Raw genomic sequence first — 18,393 nt, 5'->3', positions numbered from 1 at the left:
CTGGTACCAGAAACCACCCTTTCCATAAGCAGCAGCAAGACATCTCCTGGATCCTCCTCCTGCACAAGTCATTGCTTGCTTCCCCCCACCCCACCCTCAAGCACTGAATGCAGATTTCTAAGATGAAACTCTCTGCAGACAGGAGGTGAATCCAGAAACAACTGGAGCAGCATCAAGAATTCACCCTTTTTCTGCACAACTCTCACCCTTCCATCTCCAGAATATTGACTTGCTGAGATAAAACAAAATCTTAGCCCTTCAAAAAGGCAAGATTCCTCTAAAGGAGAACAAGAATTAGGACTGAGTGGAATTGTAGGCTCTAAAATTTTACATTGTTTTATTTTTGAGTGCAATAATATAAAAAAATAATTCTACATTTCTAAGTTCAATTTTCATGATAAAGAGATTGCACTACAGTAATTGTATGAGGTGAACTGAAATACTATTTCTTTTGTTTATCTTTTTACAGTGCAAATATTTGTAATCAAAAATATTATAAACTGAGCACTGTACACCAGTGATCCCCAACCTTTTTCGTCTGGCGGGCGCCAAAAAAAGGCGAGTGCTGCCGGTGGAGCACCCCTGCTGTACACTTTGTATTCTGTATTGTAACTGAAATCAATGTATTTGAAAATGTTGAAAAACCATCTCAAAATATTTAAATAAATAATATTGTATTATTTAACAGTGCGACTAATCACAATCTTTTTCATCGCTTGACAGCCCTACTTTCTTACTAATATTTTCTTTTAAATTTACTTTCCCCTTCATACTGTTTATTTTTACATTTCGCTCAGCTTGAACATAGACTTGCCATCAGGTTCTGCTGTGGTGTTTGGGTTGACAACAGTTTATGGAAATGCTGAAAAATAGAACACTAAATTGAAAATTTGAAAGAGTTCCCTATTTATATTAGGTTTTATAAAGCCTTTTTTCCCCTCCTCCCCCAAAGTCTAGTCTTTGGCTTAAATCTAGTTTATGCTAATGGATGTTTACATGTTAATGGAATTCTTCAGTTGTGAAGACTAAAGAGAAATGTTGCACACACTTCTTTGTAAATTTATCCTATCACCAGTTTGCATAAACATGCCTATGTTTTTTTTTAGTACCAGACAGATGTTTTGCATCCTTCCCAGCACGCTTTAAAAAAAAATATGGTCCCAAATGACAGTTGTTATGGCTGTCACACAGCTTCTCAGAAGGTCACCAGTTTTCCTACTCCCCCAAGAACATTTCAGATAAGTCATAAGGGGCATAGCAACAATGTTAGAAAAATCATTGAAGCATATAGGAATCTGTGGTGAATTAAACTCGTTTTATTCTATTCTACACACCTCTGCAATCAAGGCATTTTCTATGAAAGCAAATAGAGTACTGTACTCCATTGATGCAAGGTAGCGGCATGTCTGTTGTGCCCACTGCTTTGAAATGGTGCACACTTATGTATTCACAATTCTCTTGGTAGCAGAACATTGCAAATACAGTTTTCTGAAAAGGTTTCTCTCAAAATATTTACTCGTCACCTACTGAAGGACTGAACCTACTTGCCACAGACTGCTAACCCTGTAGTTACTTCTCACACCAGTTGCTGAGGAGGCAGCATGCAGTGCCTGGTTCCCTCAATCTTTTATACCAGCAGCTGGCTAGTTAAATAGATGTGCAGAGATGAGGGATAGAGCTTCACATCCATCATTTCCTTTCCTCACAACTACTAGAAGGGAGAAACTTCGGTCTCTCCCTTCCTCACCACCAGAGATTCATGGGGGCTATGAGAATGATGTGTCCACTATTTTATCTTTCTCCAGCCTGCTGTACTTTTTGATCATCCTCTGAATAAACTCCAGGCACTACTGCTACTGCTTGACAAAGCTCTGAGTAATAGTGTGTGTGACGGGTTGGATCACAGAAACCCCCTTGGGAGCTGCCAACAGATGTGCAAAGACTACCCCTGCTTCGGTTTTCCCTGCCAGCTCAGGACTCCAGCACCCTGTCTTGCTGAGCCAGACACTCCTGTCTGGCTCCAGACACAGATCCAGGGTCTGAATCTCCTGTCCCAAAGCTGCAAGTTACCTGAAAGCAGCTTACAGACGTGTGCTTGTCTTTAGCACTCAGATGCTCAACTCCCAATGGGGTCTAAACCCAAATAAATCCGTTTTACCCTGCATAAAGCTTATGCAGGGCAAACTCATAAATTGTTCGCCCTCTATAACACTGATAGAGAGATATGCACAGTTGTTTGCTCCCCCAGGTATTAATACATACTCTGAGTAAATTACTAAATAGAAAGTGATTTTATTAAATACAGACAGTAGGATTTAAGTGGTTCAAAGTAGTAACAGACAGAACAAAGTAAGTCACCAAGCAAAATAAAATAAAATGCGCAAATCTATGCCTAATCAAACTGAATACAGATAATCTCACCCTCAGAGATGCTTCAGTAAGTTTTTTCTCAGACTGGACACCTTCCAGGCCTGGGCACAATTCTTTCCCCTGGTACAGCTCTTGTTGCAGCTCAGGTGGTAGCTAGGGGATTCTTCATGATGGCTCCTCTCCCTCTCTGTTCTCTTCCCCCCTTTATATATCTTTTGCATAAGGCGGGAACCCTTTGTCCCTCTAGGTTTCCACCCCCCCCTCACTGGAAAAGCACCAGGTTAAAGATGGATTCCAGTTCAGGTGACATGATCACATGTCACTGCAAGACTTCATTACTCACTTGCCAGCACACACATATACAGGAAGACTCACAGGTAAATACAGCTATCTACAGACAATGGGAGTCATCAAGATTCCAAACCATCATTAATGGTCCACACTTTACACAATTACAATAGGCCCTCAGAGTTACATTTTATATTTCTAGTTTTAGATACAAGAGTGGTACATTTATACAAATCAGATGATCATACTCAGTAGATTATAAGCTTTGTAATGATACCTTACAATAGATCTTTTGCATGAAGCATATCCCAGTTACGTTACATTCACTTATTACCGTATTTTCTCTAAAACTATCTCAGTTACATTATATTGACTTATTATCAAGTTTTTATAAAACCATATAGACTGCACAACGTCACAGTGTGAAATTGGTACGATTTGTAACAGTTTCACTCTTGCCCGGACTCTCCTGAATAGCAGCAGGAAAATTGCTTTGAGTTCAAGTATTATTCTGCTGTTGCTTGGGAAAGCTAATGAGATTCAGCATACTCATTGGCACTATTCAGAACCCTTTGGTCAGCAGCAACTGTCAAGAATTACATGATTTTCACTTTGGTGCTGCTTGGAAAAATTAAGAGCAGCAGAAGCAATGCAATATCTTTCTGATTCATCAAAACTGCATCAGTTTACACAAGCTATTTTCAAACATTAAAGGGATTTAAATAAGTAAAGCTTAAGTTTTGAACAAATTGATAACTCAGACACTCATACTTTTCCTAGAAAAAGCTTCCCATTCTCCATGGGCAAGTGGATATCTTTAGGCCCTGGTTTGATATCAGCACTCAATATCTTGGCTCTCAAGGACGGTGCAGTCCTACACATCTGTGGCAACATACCCATGATTACCAACATATAAAAGAGCCCATCCTTAGAAAAAGTTGTCTATTAATGACTTTACAAGTTCAGAAGATCTTCTATCATGAATCACTTTCATACAATGAACTAGTCAACAGTTGCATACTTTCACCGACAGAAAAACCCAATTACATCTGATAGCCAAGAAAGGCTAGGATAGAAGTATATTAATGGAAGTCAGAGTTCCTTTATAGTTTTATTTTTGCCAGGTAGACATTGTGTCATTGTGCACACACTTAGTTTGATCACAGCATTCAAGGCTTGTCTTTAGACAGGGTATTCAGAAAGCCAAACCAAATGTCTAAACCTGTTCTCCGATTCTGCATCATTGGCTATAACTGGACTGCAGTTTTCTAGTAGTTGGGGGGGGGGGGGGGGGGGAGAGGGGGAAATCAGATGCACTTGATGGGACTGCAATAGCTTTAACAGGACTTGATTTCATGTATGCCAACATTTTAATGTTGAATTCATATGATTAATGTATCACAGCTAATGCTCCCTCAATTTGAGTTAATACAAAACAGACTGTCTAACTTGGTTTTGAATGTGGACTGCACAACATCTGCCAAAAATTCTCTTATATACCAGAGTGAAAAATGCCTAAAATTGTAACTTATCAAATTCGGAAGGCAATTAAGAGTACCTAGTTAAACTTCCGCAAGATTTGCAAACAGAAGGGTGAGTGATCAGAGTAGAACTCTTTTCTCAGGCTCTATGATTCACAGCAGCATTGTATTTAAATTCAAATCCCAGAGGCAAGAAAAATGAGAGATGCCTGCATTGTTACTGATCTTGTGTTAAAAATTCATGAAAGGTGTTTGACAACTGGAATTCATTGGAAGCTCTAGGCCTAGCTAACAGCTAGGTGTAACTGTGCTTTCAGTCAAGTCTTCCAAACACTGGAAATAACCCCAAAAGACTCAAAATTGTTGCTCTGATCTCAACTACTGCGATATACTGAAGCCAATACCATTAGAATGTAGTTCTAAGCTAGGTACTTCACCTATTTGCCTTCAAGAGCACAATTCTCCATCCAAATACTTAAATGGCATTTGTCAAATACCTATGGTTTTTTTTTTATTTAATTGATTGCAATATTTTATTTGAAAATAAAATCTGACAGTTTCCCTTTTCCACTTTGCTGATTTTCCCCTGCATTTGAAGTTGAACTAAGACACCTGTGTACTTTGTCTATGCATTAGCATCAATTATGTTAACATAGCTCTGGGCTGTATCTGTTGTACATATTATCTCCAACACCTTTGAAGGATACAACCAATAGACAATGATGCAGTTCTAGTTACAAACAGATCTAACAAGCAAGTCTGATTAAAGTTACAAGGCAAATACCGTAACTGGTTTCTTTGATTCCTTGCTCCACTTCCGGGAGAAGTTGTATCAGTCACTCCGCTGCATAGTTCTAACTCTATGGTCACCCCCATTTCAAAGCTTCCAAAAGAGAGAGAAAACAAACCATTCCCATCCCAAAAAAAGCAGCAGGGAAAAAGAGGCATCAGGGTCACCTGAGGGCAACTCCAGTGTTAAAATGCATAAAGCTGATGGGATCAGCATTAATTCCCACAGGGACACAGACACACCATGGAGTGGGAACAGATCACAGCATGAGTGGCTGAGCCTGTACCCACCCACAAAATCTAATCCAGGTATAGCACCCAGAAAGGGACTTCTGTGGAGCCAGAGACAGGATGCCATAAAATGGCCCCTCTATGTTAAGACAGCAGGTTTTCTGCTCCTGTGCACTCAGAGGATCATTGAGTCCCACATCACTATCAAAGGGGAAGGAGCAAAGAAGTACCTAATTGTTTGTTTTGTTTCTGCTATAGATTCCAAAGACAGCATATGGAAGCAGAATTTCACACTGAACAACATCCAAAAAATAAATTGCTCTTTTTTTCTCCAATTGACAGAACTGAATTAATCTGTCTTTAGCAATGAGAGCGAATAAACTTATTTACAGCAAGTGTACTGCTATTTGATTAGATTTACTAAGCCATATATCTGCCAACTATTATGCAACCTGTTTTCATGGCTCTGAACTAACTGAGTATTTCCCCCAAGCAATACTTTAACAAAAAACATTCATCAGACGTTGACATTTATCTGTTTACTCAATACTAATCTCCAAGTAGATCATTTTATAAAACTATTAGAAAAGTAATATTTTAAAAGCTGTATCAATATTAAGGTTGCGAGGAAACTGCAAGATGAAATGTTAAACTTATCTGCTACAGATAAGGCTACCCAGTAGGAACATGATATTCCCTAAGTTACAATATATTATGTTTTGCCTACCAAAACAGGAAAATTGTAACAGTGTACAACATTCTAACAGCAATGTCACTATTGAGAAGATTAGGAATGAATTTATAATTTTAGGTGGAAAATCCAAATAAGGAATAATTAATTCCAGAGTACTTTCATTTTTCCAGAATTTTAAACTTCTAACAAACTGAAAACTTCTCAAATCCAGATTAAAAAAAATTAACTGGGAATTACAAGGATGTCTTTTCTATAGAGAAATCTTATTACCCCAATCAGAGGTAATCACCAGCTGCTCACACTACATTTAACATTCTTGATCTACTTAAGCAGAGTTGGACAGCAATTTCCTGTCCCAAAATATGAGGTATTGATCACAATTTCATTTAACCTGTTATTTATAACCATTCATTTCAGTGAGGTACACAACGGTACACTCAAATGCAGTGTACATTATTTATCAGTCATTTTCTAAGAGAAACTTTACAACTATCAGCAATCTGACCACCCAATAAAGTTCTAAAAATTCCAGCACTAAATACTGATGGTAAATTATAGGTACATGTCCAACCTTCTTTTTAAAGTAATGCCTTGATGTACAATAGCCCAAGTTTCTTGAAAATAAAATTAGGGTATGTCTTCACTAACAACGTTAAAGCGCTGCCATGGTCACGCTTTAACGTGACTATGTAGTCGCAGCACCAGCACTGGAAGAGAGCTCTCCACAAGGGGAGTAGCTCCCAGCACTAGTGCACTGTCTACACTGCCACTTTACAGCACTGAAACTTGCAGTGCTCAGGGCGGTGTTTTTTCACGCCCCTGAGCGAGAAAGTTGCAGCGCTGTAAAGTGGCAGCGTAGACAAGGCCTTAGGCTGTGTGTGTGGTTTTTTTTTTTTTTTTTTTAAAGTAGTCCCTATGGTTGTTTTGCTTTTAAATATCACAGAATTAAACTACTGTGCATTTGCTGAACACATAATGATGGCTTAGGTTGAATTTAAAGAATGTACAGACTTTTCCTGTTTAAGGAAAAACTATCATTGCCCCTTTAAGAGATAGTGGAGAAAACTCGTACAGAATAATATGCAGCAATAAAACACTAGAGAGGACTAACCAAATGGCAAGCAATTTATAGCAAGATATTCTCTACAGCAGGAAAACTTCACAAGTAGGGAAAAAACATGAGAAAAAAAAAAACCTTACTGTTCAAAAAATACCCTTTACCCCAGGGAGTCCCAGATTGCTACAAGCTTTTGAGAAAAGCTAACAAGGCACTTCAACCAGAAAAGCCAGGAGTAAGCCACATGCCAGCTACTTGTGGAGGTACCAAAATAGTGAAGCTATCTTGAAACTTGTATGCTATGAACTCAATTTATACCAACTCATTTCACCAAGGTAACCACACAGTGATAACACTATTGACATCTAGGTCTGAACTGATGACAGTATATCCTATTGCAAATGTCCTGAGCCACCTACTTCCTTCACACCTGCTACAGAGTTTATGAAATCTGCATTGTATATTATAAGCACTACACATTAAAATAGTTACGTTATTGTGGATAAGCTTTCCCACAAAAATTTCATCATATGCACTTTGAAAAGCCAACATTTGATTCCAAATCATTTTCAGAATGTGCAGATTTCATTACTACAAGTACATTTAGCAAATATTTCCTCCTTCACGTACTTGCCAAATCTAGAATCCAGACTTCTTCACTCTCCTGCAATAAAGATACCGCAACTACCCTTTTTGATGTATAAAAAAGTACAAAGAGTACTGTATTAAGAGGTTGTGTCACTGACTGTTGTGGGATAAATAATGAACTCTATCTAGCCTTGCCAAGTAGCTAAAAATCCATTTCCTCATTTTTTTTAAATATGTACAGCAAATTGTTAATTAGATCTACACATCCATGCAACTGATTTATATTCTTTAACAATTTTTTTTCAAACTTTGCTGTACTTTCCCCAATGAAAATGGAATGCTACAGTAAATTCTCCAACCATAGATATGAAAGGCAGTCACTCAAAATTCAGACAAACTTTTTCTCTACTTCAGTAGGTTCAATTCAAAATGTAATATTGCATTTTACAGGGTGGGGTTTGGAATTCTAAAGAAAAAACGAACCCCATACACTTGATTGTTTACTACATCAAGAATTGTTAACTCTTTATACGTTGCCATTAAACTTCATTTAAAGGTTTATAGGGGTACACCCCCAAAAAACAGTTAACATTCCATTTCAATGTACTTTTCTGACTGGAGTTCAGTGATATTGATTCTAGGAGTTAAAATGTATTTCAAATCCCAGTTTACTACATTCAGATGGTATTTAAAGGACCACACAGAGACATTACCCAATGAGGAACTGACAATGGGTCGAACAAAAACTCGTCAATTGCATGAAGCTATTTATTGGTAGTAGCAATCTAGAGCCCTGCAAATCTGCAGCAATCCACTTTATATCTGTGGATATCCACATCCGCGGATGTAGCTATACACGGGCCATATTTGTAGAACGCAGATCGGATGTCGATACAAAATTTGTATCCACATGGGGCTCTACAGATAGAGATACTATTTTAGTTTTAACTAGCAATCGAGGGTAAGGAACACCATCAATTTCAAATCCAGTCAATTTAAAGAGAAGAAGAGTAAGTTAAATGAAATTTCAGGTATTAAATCTGCTCCCAAAGACCTGTGACAATTTTTGTGGTTTTAAAATCATATTTTCCTATTTTTAAGTAGCTTGTTTCTTGATTACTGTTGAATGTCCCACACAAAAGGGAAAAATGACTAGACTCTCCTCCCACATTTATTTTTGTTGATTTGTGCAGGTGAACCCTTATGCCCCGCAGAGCCCCATCAACAATGGTACTCCTTGAGGACACAGATCACCACAGACAATCCGCTAGCAGGATCAAGATTTAAATGAAATCAAAACTGATCCAAAACTCACTACATAAAGCATTTTAAGTTAAAGTAAGCCAACTGGGGGAAAAAAATTGTTGTCTAATCTCTTTACTGTGATTTTTTCTATGTGTTATTAGAAGTAAGAGCAGGTAAACCATTTTCAGACTGAAGTACATTTTAAGGTGATTATGCTCCTTTAAAAAGCACCACAATTAGATTGTTGGTCATTTTTCTGTTGACTACCTCACCCCTTTAAAAGCAAGCATTCATTTTTTTGTTTCTCTGGGTCTAACCTTCTTCCACCAGGCTTTTTTTTTTTTTATATACTCAGTGCAGCTTCCTTGTTCCATCACTCCTTTATTCATGCTCATCCTTCCTCACTGCACTTTATTTCAGTTTCTCCTGCCTTCAATTGCCCCTCTGTCCCTCTCCATTTTTCTGGAGAGGACCTGATAACATAATTAAGTTTAACTTATTTTCTCCCTCAAAAAGAAGAACAGGAGTACTTGTGGCACCTTAGAGACTAACAAATTTATTAGAGCATAAGCTTTCGTGGACTACAGCCCACTTCTTCGGATGCATATGCTGTAGTGGGCTGTAGTCCACGAAAGCTTATGCTCTAATAAATTTGTTAGTCTCTAAGGTGCCACAAGTACTCCTGTTCTTCTTTTTGCGGATACAGACTAACACGGCTGCTACTCTGAAACCTTTCTCCCTCAAGGCCACCACAGAAACCTCTCTTTCAGGTCTAATCTGCAAGGGATGCGCAAGAGGATCCTTGGGGGTGCACGGCAGGAGGAGCGCTTTTTGGAGGGGCATGCTTCGGCATGGCAGGGGTGCATGCTCAAAAAATTTTTACTGATAGGCGTGCACAATCAAAAAAGTTTTGAGACTACTGAGATAAAGTGATGAAGTATTACAGGGAAAAGCAAACAGCCTCTGCCAGAATGAGGGCTGAACTCCATTCTGAACTAACAAGCATTATCAGTGGACCACAAGGTACTTCCCTTTTTGTAACTTAATTTTTCCCCCTTACAGTTTATCCTTCCCTTCCATTTTCTTTAGGATTTCACTCATGATTGCTGCACATACTACATTCTCAATAGGAGCTGTAAAGGTCTCCTCTGCAAATATTAGGATTTCCAGTTATTTTACATCCACCCATTTCTTCAAAATAGGAGATTCTCCTCTACCGAAATACATTAGTTATTTTTACACCTTAGTTCTTTAGTCAACAAAACACCATCACTTTCATTTCACTGTTTTTGGGAGCACATTTAACACAGTAGTTATAAACATCATTAAGACTAATTTTCCTTTCTTCAACCTTCCATATTTCCCTCTTCCAGTTATTTTCTTGCTAGTGTCCTCTTTGCCCATCTTTCCTCCCCAAGCACTAGACAATCTTCAAAAAAGTTATTTATACTACCAAAAACATGTGCATGTTTTATATTTTCTTGGCTTCAATAAAAAATAAGACTTAGATGAAAGTACATAGACTACTATGATTACAAAGGGGAAAGTGATTATGTCTAAAAAGTAATTTAAAAAGGGAACTTAGTGGTTTAAGAATCAGAGTTGAAATGCTCAACTTAACTGGAACAACAAATACCAACACGTGATCAGTTAAGCTCCTCAGCCATCCATGATACAATAAACCAAGTTAAATGCAGTTTAACTTTTGTGGTTTTGGCGATAACAACTTAGATCCCATATACTCTACATTGGCATTGAGGAGGGGGGGTTGTACTTTACATAAGAATATACATTTGATTCAGTATGCAGCACCAAAGTTTTTTTTGCTTTCATGGTTGTTCGTTAAGCTAGATACCAGTTAACACCTACCCCTCCAGTCCACCCAAGGTAGCAACCATGACATCATATACACTCTCTGAAATGCAATCAGATCCTTGGGAGTGAATGATACTATATAAATGCAAAATGTTATTCAAGAGATCTTGCAATAAAGATCTTGAGATTAAAATAAATGTTGTTCTACCGCTTGAAATAATGCAATTAACAGGGAGAAGTTACTAGGTATTTTTACGTGGCAGTTTATGGGCAGCCACCCCCCAGGCAAACTTGAACCCACGTAAAGGAAAAGCACGTTACAGCGATGGCTTCAGACCCGGGGCTAACTGTGCCGGGATGCCCCGCTGCGTCCCGGGCCCGGCCCGCCCCTGCGAGGCGGAAAGTCACCCGGAGGGGTCACAGCATCCGGAGCCCCGGAGGACAGACACCAAGGGCGGTAGGAGGCCCGAGCCCGGGGGGAGGCAGCGAGAGTTGCCGACACGGCCAGTCCAACTGCCCCGCACGGCACCGGTGAGAGCTGAATGCAGGCAGCTGCTCGGCGCCAGCCTCACTGGCCGTAGCCCCGGGGGAAGCGCCCGAGCAGGAGCCAGGCAGGCCCCGGGCACAGCGCCCTGGCGGCTGCGGGACGGGGCGGCAATGCCGGGGTCCCGGCGGGAGGGGCGCCAGCGCCGCAGGGGCCCCAGCCCCGGGAAAAGGGCGAGCCCGGGTACCCCAGATACCGCACAGGGCCAGCCGCCGGCACCGAGCCGCCTCGCAGATAGACCCACCCCGCGGGCCAGGGGTCCCGGCTACCGGCCCCGCTCTCACCTCGCCGCGCCGCTGCCCCGCGGCAACAGCCATTTCCCGTCCCTGCTGCCGCCGCCGCCGCCGCCGCGGATAAAGTCACTGGAGGGACGAGCCCGCCGCCGTGCGCTCACTTCCGGCCGGGCCCGTGAGCCCGCCCCCTGGAGGCGGAGGCTAGGCGCTGAAGAGACGAGCAGGGGGAGGAGCGACTCTGATGGGGGGCGGGGAAAGGGGTGATAAGGGCGGGGGCGGCGCGTGGCCTATTGCGCAAGGGTGGGGCTCTGCGTGAGCTCACACATGTGTTCTTATTGTTACGTCATTGTTTATGGCTGTAATGACCGGGGGGCTGAGTCACTTGGACCATGGCCTATTGCTCACAACACCATGGGAAGGTGGCAGGGCAGCCAGCCGCAGCTTCTCCCTTTTATACTGGAACCAACCCCCATACCCAACAGGCTGGTTCCTGTAATGGTGATTTGGGGAGGGGCCAGATTCCATGTTCCAGCTTAGACAGCCTGGCTCATGTTGAGGGTATCCTACATTCTGCAGAGCCTGCGTATTTTGTAGCAACAAAAATCCCTGCCAGAAATTTTTCACATGGTATGCACAACTGAACTACATTTGCTTTAGGGGTCATATTACCATCAATCAAGGGGCTGCTGGGCCAAAGTTCAGTAAGTAACCAGCAACCTCTGTCAATGTTTTGCCAGGCCCAAGCTGAGTGGCAATGCAACCCTGCACACCAGGTCATACTGCCTCTCAGTTTGGGGGCCCTCTCAAATAGGGCCTGGGACAAACTGGCCTGTGCCATCCCTTGTATGAACAACATGCAATCAGCTTGCAAACACTACTCAAGAAAGACCATTGTGAAAATTTTCCCTTGAAATCAATGAGCTGCACAGGCAGGAAAATGCCTATTGTGTCATTGCACAAACAGCACAGGCTGTGTCAGAAGAACTGAGGGAGATTTTAAATATCTGGTGGAAAACCACATTGCATCAAAAAGGACATATTTTAAAGACTGCCTTCAATTTAATTTAACCTAAAAATCTTCGACCAGGCTGTAAAGGCTGGATATTGTCATCAAAATGAATTGCCATATCGAAAGAGATGCATAGATTTTAGGGGGAGGTGCTACTCAACCTAATTTCCTTTTCTTATCGTCTGATCTACGTAAGAATTTTCAGAATTACTGGAAACTTGCATAACAAACATGTCCTTCTCCGGAGCTGCAGTTCAGTACAAATACAAAGAACTTCCTTTATCACATGCTGTGGAGGAAGGGTACTGAGTGTGCTTTCTGGGGAAGAGAAAATAAATCAAACGAAGAGTTTTGTAATGACGCTAGTAAACTAGAGTTAGATATATATAGCTTGTGATTTTTAATAGCAGAAGTAGTATTTCAGCATTTGTCAGTGGAAACGGCTATAATGTAATCGGGGACATCTTCCATTAAATAAATATTCACTTACTGTAATTTTACAAAATATTTCATAGCCCCCAAATTATCAGCATTTGGAATACTGAATTTTTCTGAACTGTCAGAATGAAAAAGAAATAAAAATTTTGTCTTAGTAATCTATGAAAAGTACAAATTGTTTTTTGTATGTTCAAAAGTATTATATATGGCATTTTAGACCAAGGTTAGGCAAATATAACATCTCATAATATCTAATAAAATGCATTATATGTACTGTAACAAAAATATTATTTTTCAGTATTAATTTTGTAAAAACTTACCAAGAGAATGACACCGTATTCTCTACATTCCAAGATGTGTCACTCACAATGATCAAATGATTCACTGTGACTATTGATATTTTATTCAGATAATGAACAACTTTTGACATTTCTGGAGACCCCCAAAACAACAAAATATATAATTCAGGCTAGATGGCACATGAAAAACTCTCAGTAAATTGCTCAGTTCATGAAGAAATTACATATATTGCTTACCTGGAATATACTCTTGTCTTATATATTGGCACCCATCATGGCAGTATCTGACTGCTTATTGTAAGGATTAATCAGTTAGGCTCTGATCCTGTACCATTAAAATCAATGGGAGCTTTGCTATAGGATCAAGACCTTTAGGTCTGATAGTGAAAACACCCTGCATTCAGAACTACTATGGAGGGCTTGCATGATTGGGCTTTTAATGATTATAGTTGTAAAACATTACAAAGGTGCTAGATATTACTTAAAATATGACTGCCTGGGACTGGACCAAATATGAGTCATAGAAATTTGATACAGAAAGAGACTAATTTGGTAATTTAGTCCATTTCACAGACCAATGCAGAATTATTCTCTTCAGTCTATTATCAAGTCTATTTCCAAGTCTAGATTAAATGTCATAAGCAGCAGGGGCTCTTGCTGTCAGGAAAGTTTCCTGATATTCAGCCTACATTTTTTTTATCTCATCATAACTAGTTACCTAACTATCTACTCTAATCTATTTAAACACATTCCTATAGTGCCCATCACTATGGTATATAAGTACTGATCCCCTTGTATACCCTAAAATATCCCCTTTTTTTTGTTTGTTTGAAAAGAAATTCTATAAAAATAGCAATGTGTGGTACGATGGTCATAGTTTCTCAACTACATCCACATTAAATTTGCTCATTTTACACCTCCTGCCTTTGTACCATTAGATATACTTTAATAGAGTTCCCATCCAGCTTTCGGAACTTGTCTCCTATTTGTTGTGTCCACTAGGGGTTCTCTTATATGTAAGGTGTTATGGCACCAACACACCTTTTTTGAGCAGTCAAACTTTCAATGATGAGTGGATCCAACCAAGTGGTTCTGCTTCTATAATGGTAACTACTTGTTACAAGCCCAGCTTGTAGGTAGGACAAAATTATCGCATTCTCATTTGAACTGATGAGGGGGATGCTGACACAGCCCACAGCTTTGTTTATGAAGGCATAATTATAATGATCTCTCTGTGCCTTGGGTCAAAGAATGGTGTCACCCTTAAAGTATTTATGATACAGGAAATCACTAATGTGAACATATAAATGCTGTACACATGTATAACCAGTGTCACTATTTTGGCACGGTATGTGCTATCAGTGATACACTGATAAAATATCTAAATTGCCCTGTACATTTTCAGGGACCCTTTTTCAAACACATGTTTTGTAAGGGTAGATTTGTATGACAGGCAGATTGGAAATAAAGGTTGGTCCTTGACTAAATAAAAATTGTAAATTCAAAGCATACATTAACAAACTTTTGTCACTATAAACACTTTCTCCAATTAATGGGAAAAATGTCTTTTAAGGATCAACTCTGCCACTGCTATGCTCACCATCGTTGACACTCGTAGGACACTAAGCTTGATTCTCATACATGTTTTGTCTTAACTGCATATTTCTTTCCTCTGTAGTTTTGTATTACATCTTTTTATTATTTAAATATAGTTATTTTGTAGGAAAATCAATATTGGTATTTTATGATACATTATTAATAATTACAAATGTGGATTTATGAACTTCTAATTAAACAAATGGTCAGCTGCCTAGAACTAACTTCTCACAAAAGTATATTAAACTTATAGGATCTGATCCAATGCCTACTGAAGTCGATGGAATTCCTTCTTGGTATATGGCATTAGTTCTCTTGGTTAAAAACAGGAATGGTTCTAGCTCCAAATTCAGAGCTGTATTTTTAAAAACTTACCGTCCAAATTCTGGGAGTGTTTTTATTTGGGGTCCTGTTTCTGTCCTTTATATAAGTAGGAGTAGCTGTGAAATTTGTACCAAGATCCAAGTTTGGTTTCTGACCTCCTCACGCCAATGTTTGGATCTAATTGTTTGGCTTACACCCATGTTTAGTTTAATATAGTTTCAGGTTCATTTCACTGCAGTGTTTTCACAGAGGAATAACAGAATAAATATATGCAAAAGACAAATAACACTGTGCAACTAATTATGAGAATAGTTCTTCTGACAATATTCAAGACACAATACAACTTTTATGTATGCCCAGTGCAAAAAGATAAAATATGTACATAAAAATTATTTTTAAGCTTACATGAAAATATTAAAATAGATTTTTTTTAAACTTCTACAAAGTTACACCTTAAACAGTTATTCACAACCTATTCAGGTGATTCTTCCAGGTTACCCGACCAAGATCTTAGCTGTATTATTTGTATTGCTAGCTAGCTTTTATTAACTGGTGAGAGTAAGCTCAAACACCATTGTGAGTTAAACTGTACTTCACTGAATTGGAGGTTGGTACTGGAAACACACCTGTCATTAAGGGCCTGAACCTGTTTCCATCAAAATCAGTAGAATAGGATTAGGCCATAATATAGGAATGGGGAGCATAGCATGCCAGTCACAAAAGCCTAAAATCCTAATACTGACATATGGATCAGTAGTTGGGAACAACTGCTTTAAAAATAGGGAATTAGATCCATAGAGCTATTCTGATTTGGAGCTGAGGATTTGACCCAATATCAATTTAAAAAAAATAAAGATTTGGTGCAATTTGGTTCTTAGTTTGTACTATATACACACAATATAAGGAGAAGGGAGAGATCTTAATTTTTAATAACTAAATAAAATATACCATTTTATTTTTCTCAATGTACTACTCATATGAGGAAAGTTACTCATCTGCATGCAGGATCTGGACCTTGTTCAGGAAAACTATAAGATCCATTTACATTTGGGCTAATGGTTAAATATCTTAAAGGCATGTAAAGTTATTTTATCTTTTGGATAACTAGCTTTTACAGATGATGGAAATAATTACATGTTAAGAAAATATTTTCAAAGGTATTCAACAATTACACCTCTACCTCGATATAACGCTGTCCTCGGGAGCCAAAAACTCTTACCGCGTTATAGGTGAAACCACATTATATCGAACTTTCTTTGATCCACCGGAGTGCGCAGTCCCCCCCTCCCCCCGAGCACTGCTTTACCGCATTATATCCGAATTTGTGTTATTTCGTGTCGTGTTATATTGGGGTAGAGGTGTATTAGCTAAAATGGCATAATAGTTGCAATTCTAGAGCTAAATCTTTCTTACCTTACTCTTACAACTAGTACTAGTGCTCTCACTGGGACTATTCAAGAGTGTAATGTGAGCAGGATTTTAACCCTGTCTGCACATTAATTAGAACTTGTATAAAAGCTTCAGTTAGGATTTTTTTTTTTTTAAAAAGAACTCTTAAAAACATCATTTTAATCTAATACCACCAGGGGGAGACAGGTTCATTTTGTACTCCAAAAGATTGTATTACTTTATCAAAAAGATGCCTGCAGGACTTTCAGTGTGTTTTCTTAGTATACTTTCTCTGAATGCCTTTTCTTGAGTAATCTTTACACTCTGAAATATGTGTGTGCTTGTCATGTTTAAATACATGCTGCTTCCAGCTACAGGTGTTTATTCAAGAGAGTGCTGCTGTTAATATATTATTGTGGGGATTTTGGGGGGCGGGGATGCAGTTTTGGTGTCAGATTGCTGGTTGACTTGAAAGAGGAGAATAGATTGGGATTACATTTTGTTATAGTCTTATTGCTACGCCACAAACTGTAGATTTTTCACTGTCAGTAAAGTCTGTCTACCTATGGTACTTATATGAATCCCATCAAAACTATAAAAATGAGGACTTGGGTCGGGCAATATAAAAATATATTATTGGGCAGAAAAATAGCATTCTGCTATGCAATTAAAAGAGTGACAGTGGATTCAAACAAAGGTAGATTTAAAAGAAACAACATTTTGTAGAGTACTAGTCTGGGTAAATCCTTTATATGCTAAGTACATGTACATTCTTTAGTCAACACTACAGTGCAGTATGGAGAGATAGGACAAACAGCAGATATTCATAACAGATTGTACTCATTTAGCTTGATAGTTAACCCAGATAAATTATGTCTGGAAGTCTTACTAAACTGGCACCTAGTAATAAATACAAATAATTGAATATGTTTTATCCATTTGTTTTACCACAACCAGTTAATTGGTATAGTTTGAATTATAATCATCCATATCATAAAGCTTTTAATTTTATTTGCTTTTTCAAATACCTTTCATGTTACAAATAGTTAATAAAAAATGCTAACCGGAGGAGTGATAAACTTTATTTACTGGATAACAATGAGAGTACAACCAGAGAAATTTACACAGGTATTCCTGGCTTAAAGGCTCTAATTAAGCATGTAATTTCTACACTGGAAAAAATTCTGAATACCACACTTAAATGTTGGAAATATGAGGAACAACAAATCTAGTCTTCCATGCTTATGCTGGAGAATTTCCAGGATGTCTCAGAGTATGTGTATTGTGAGCACTCAAACCTTTAATTGAAGAGGCAGGGTACCTGATCTTCAACAAAGAAGTCTTTTGTTATAAAATGCTAGTCACTAAAGTTAAACAGGTGTTAACAAAAACAGAGTTTTGAACGTTCTAACTAAAAATCCCCCTTCTCACTTACTCAGTTTCTAATCTCTTGCTTCTTCTGCTGTCATCGTTTCACTATTTCTCCAGTCACGACAGTGTCTTCAAAGGCAGACATGATCTCAATCACTAATGTAAAAACTAAGCAGGGGTTTGTTTGACAGCAAGGGAATGAAGGAAGGAGATGAACTATTTAGCATAGTTAAAATGATTATAACTAGGTAGAATGGGTTGAAGTTACAGAAACATTTTCCAAAGTTAGATCTATTAATGTGGAATAATCTTTCAATGGAAATAGTGAGACATTGCTTGAAAATAGCATGGACAGAACACTAAAGTGTAATTATACGGAAGAATCCTGCTTTGCAAGAGTAAGGGACAGATGAGCTAATAGAGGTCAATTCAGCCCTGGTGTAAGTAGGAACAACTCATGGAGTAAAATCCTGGGTTTACTGAAGTTAATAGGAGTTTTGCCATTGACTGCAATGGGGCCTAGATTTCATCCATGGAATGAAATGAAGTTACACCAAAGCTGAATCTGGACTTGCGCTTATATTATATTGTCTATATTTCCCTGTAACAGAGGACTCTGAAGTAAGTGTTTT

The 18,393-nt window shown here is 38.8% G+C and overlaps 1 protein-coding gene across 2 annotated transcripts in view; it reads right to left on the bottom strand.

Annotated features, from left to right (window-relative positions):
- Positions 1–11,531, bottom strand: part of PIK3C2A (phosphatidylinositol-4-phosphate 3-kinase catalytic subunit type 2 alpha) — a 90,774-nt gene extending 79,243 nt beyond the window's left edge. For both annotated transcript variants that reach the window (XR_010600498.1, XM_005308697.5), the window contains exon 1: positions 11,387–11,531. The gene's annotated coding sequence lies outside the window, so the exon portion shown is untranslated. The remainder of the gene's footprint in view (positions 1–11,386) is intronic.
- Between the last annotated feature and the right edge of the window lie 6,862 nt (positions 11,532–18,393).

The sequence above is a fragment of the Chrysemys picta genome, chromosome 4, assembly GCF_011386835.1.
Source record: "Chrysemys picta bellii isolate R12L10 chromosome 4, ASM1138683v2, whole genome shotgun sequence".
NCBI classification, from domain to species: domain Eukaryota; kingdom Metazoa; phylum Chordata; order Testudines; family Emydidae; genus Chrysemys; species Chrysemys picta.
Note: the sequence above shows the minus strand (reverse complement) of the source record. Positions and strands in the feature narration are given on the sequence as shown.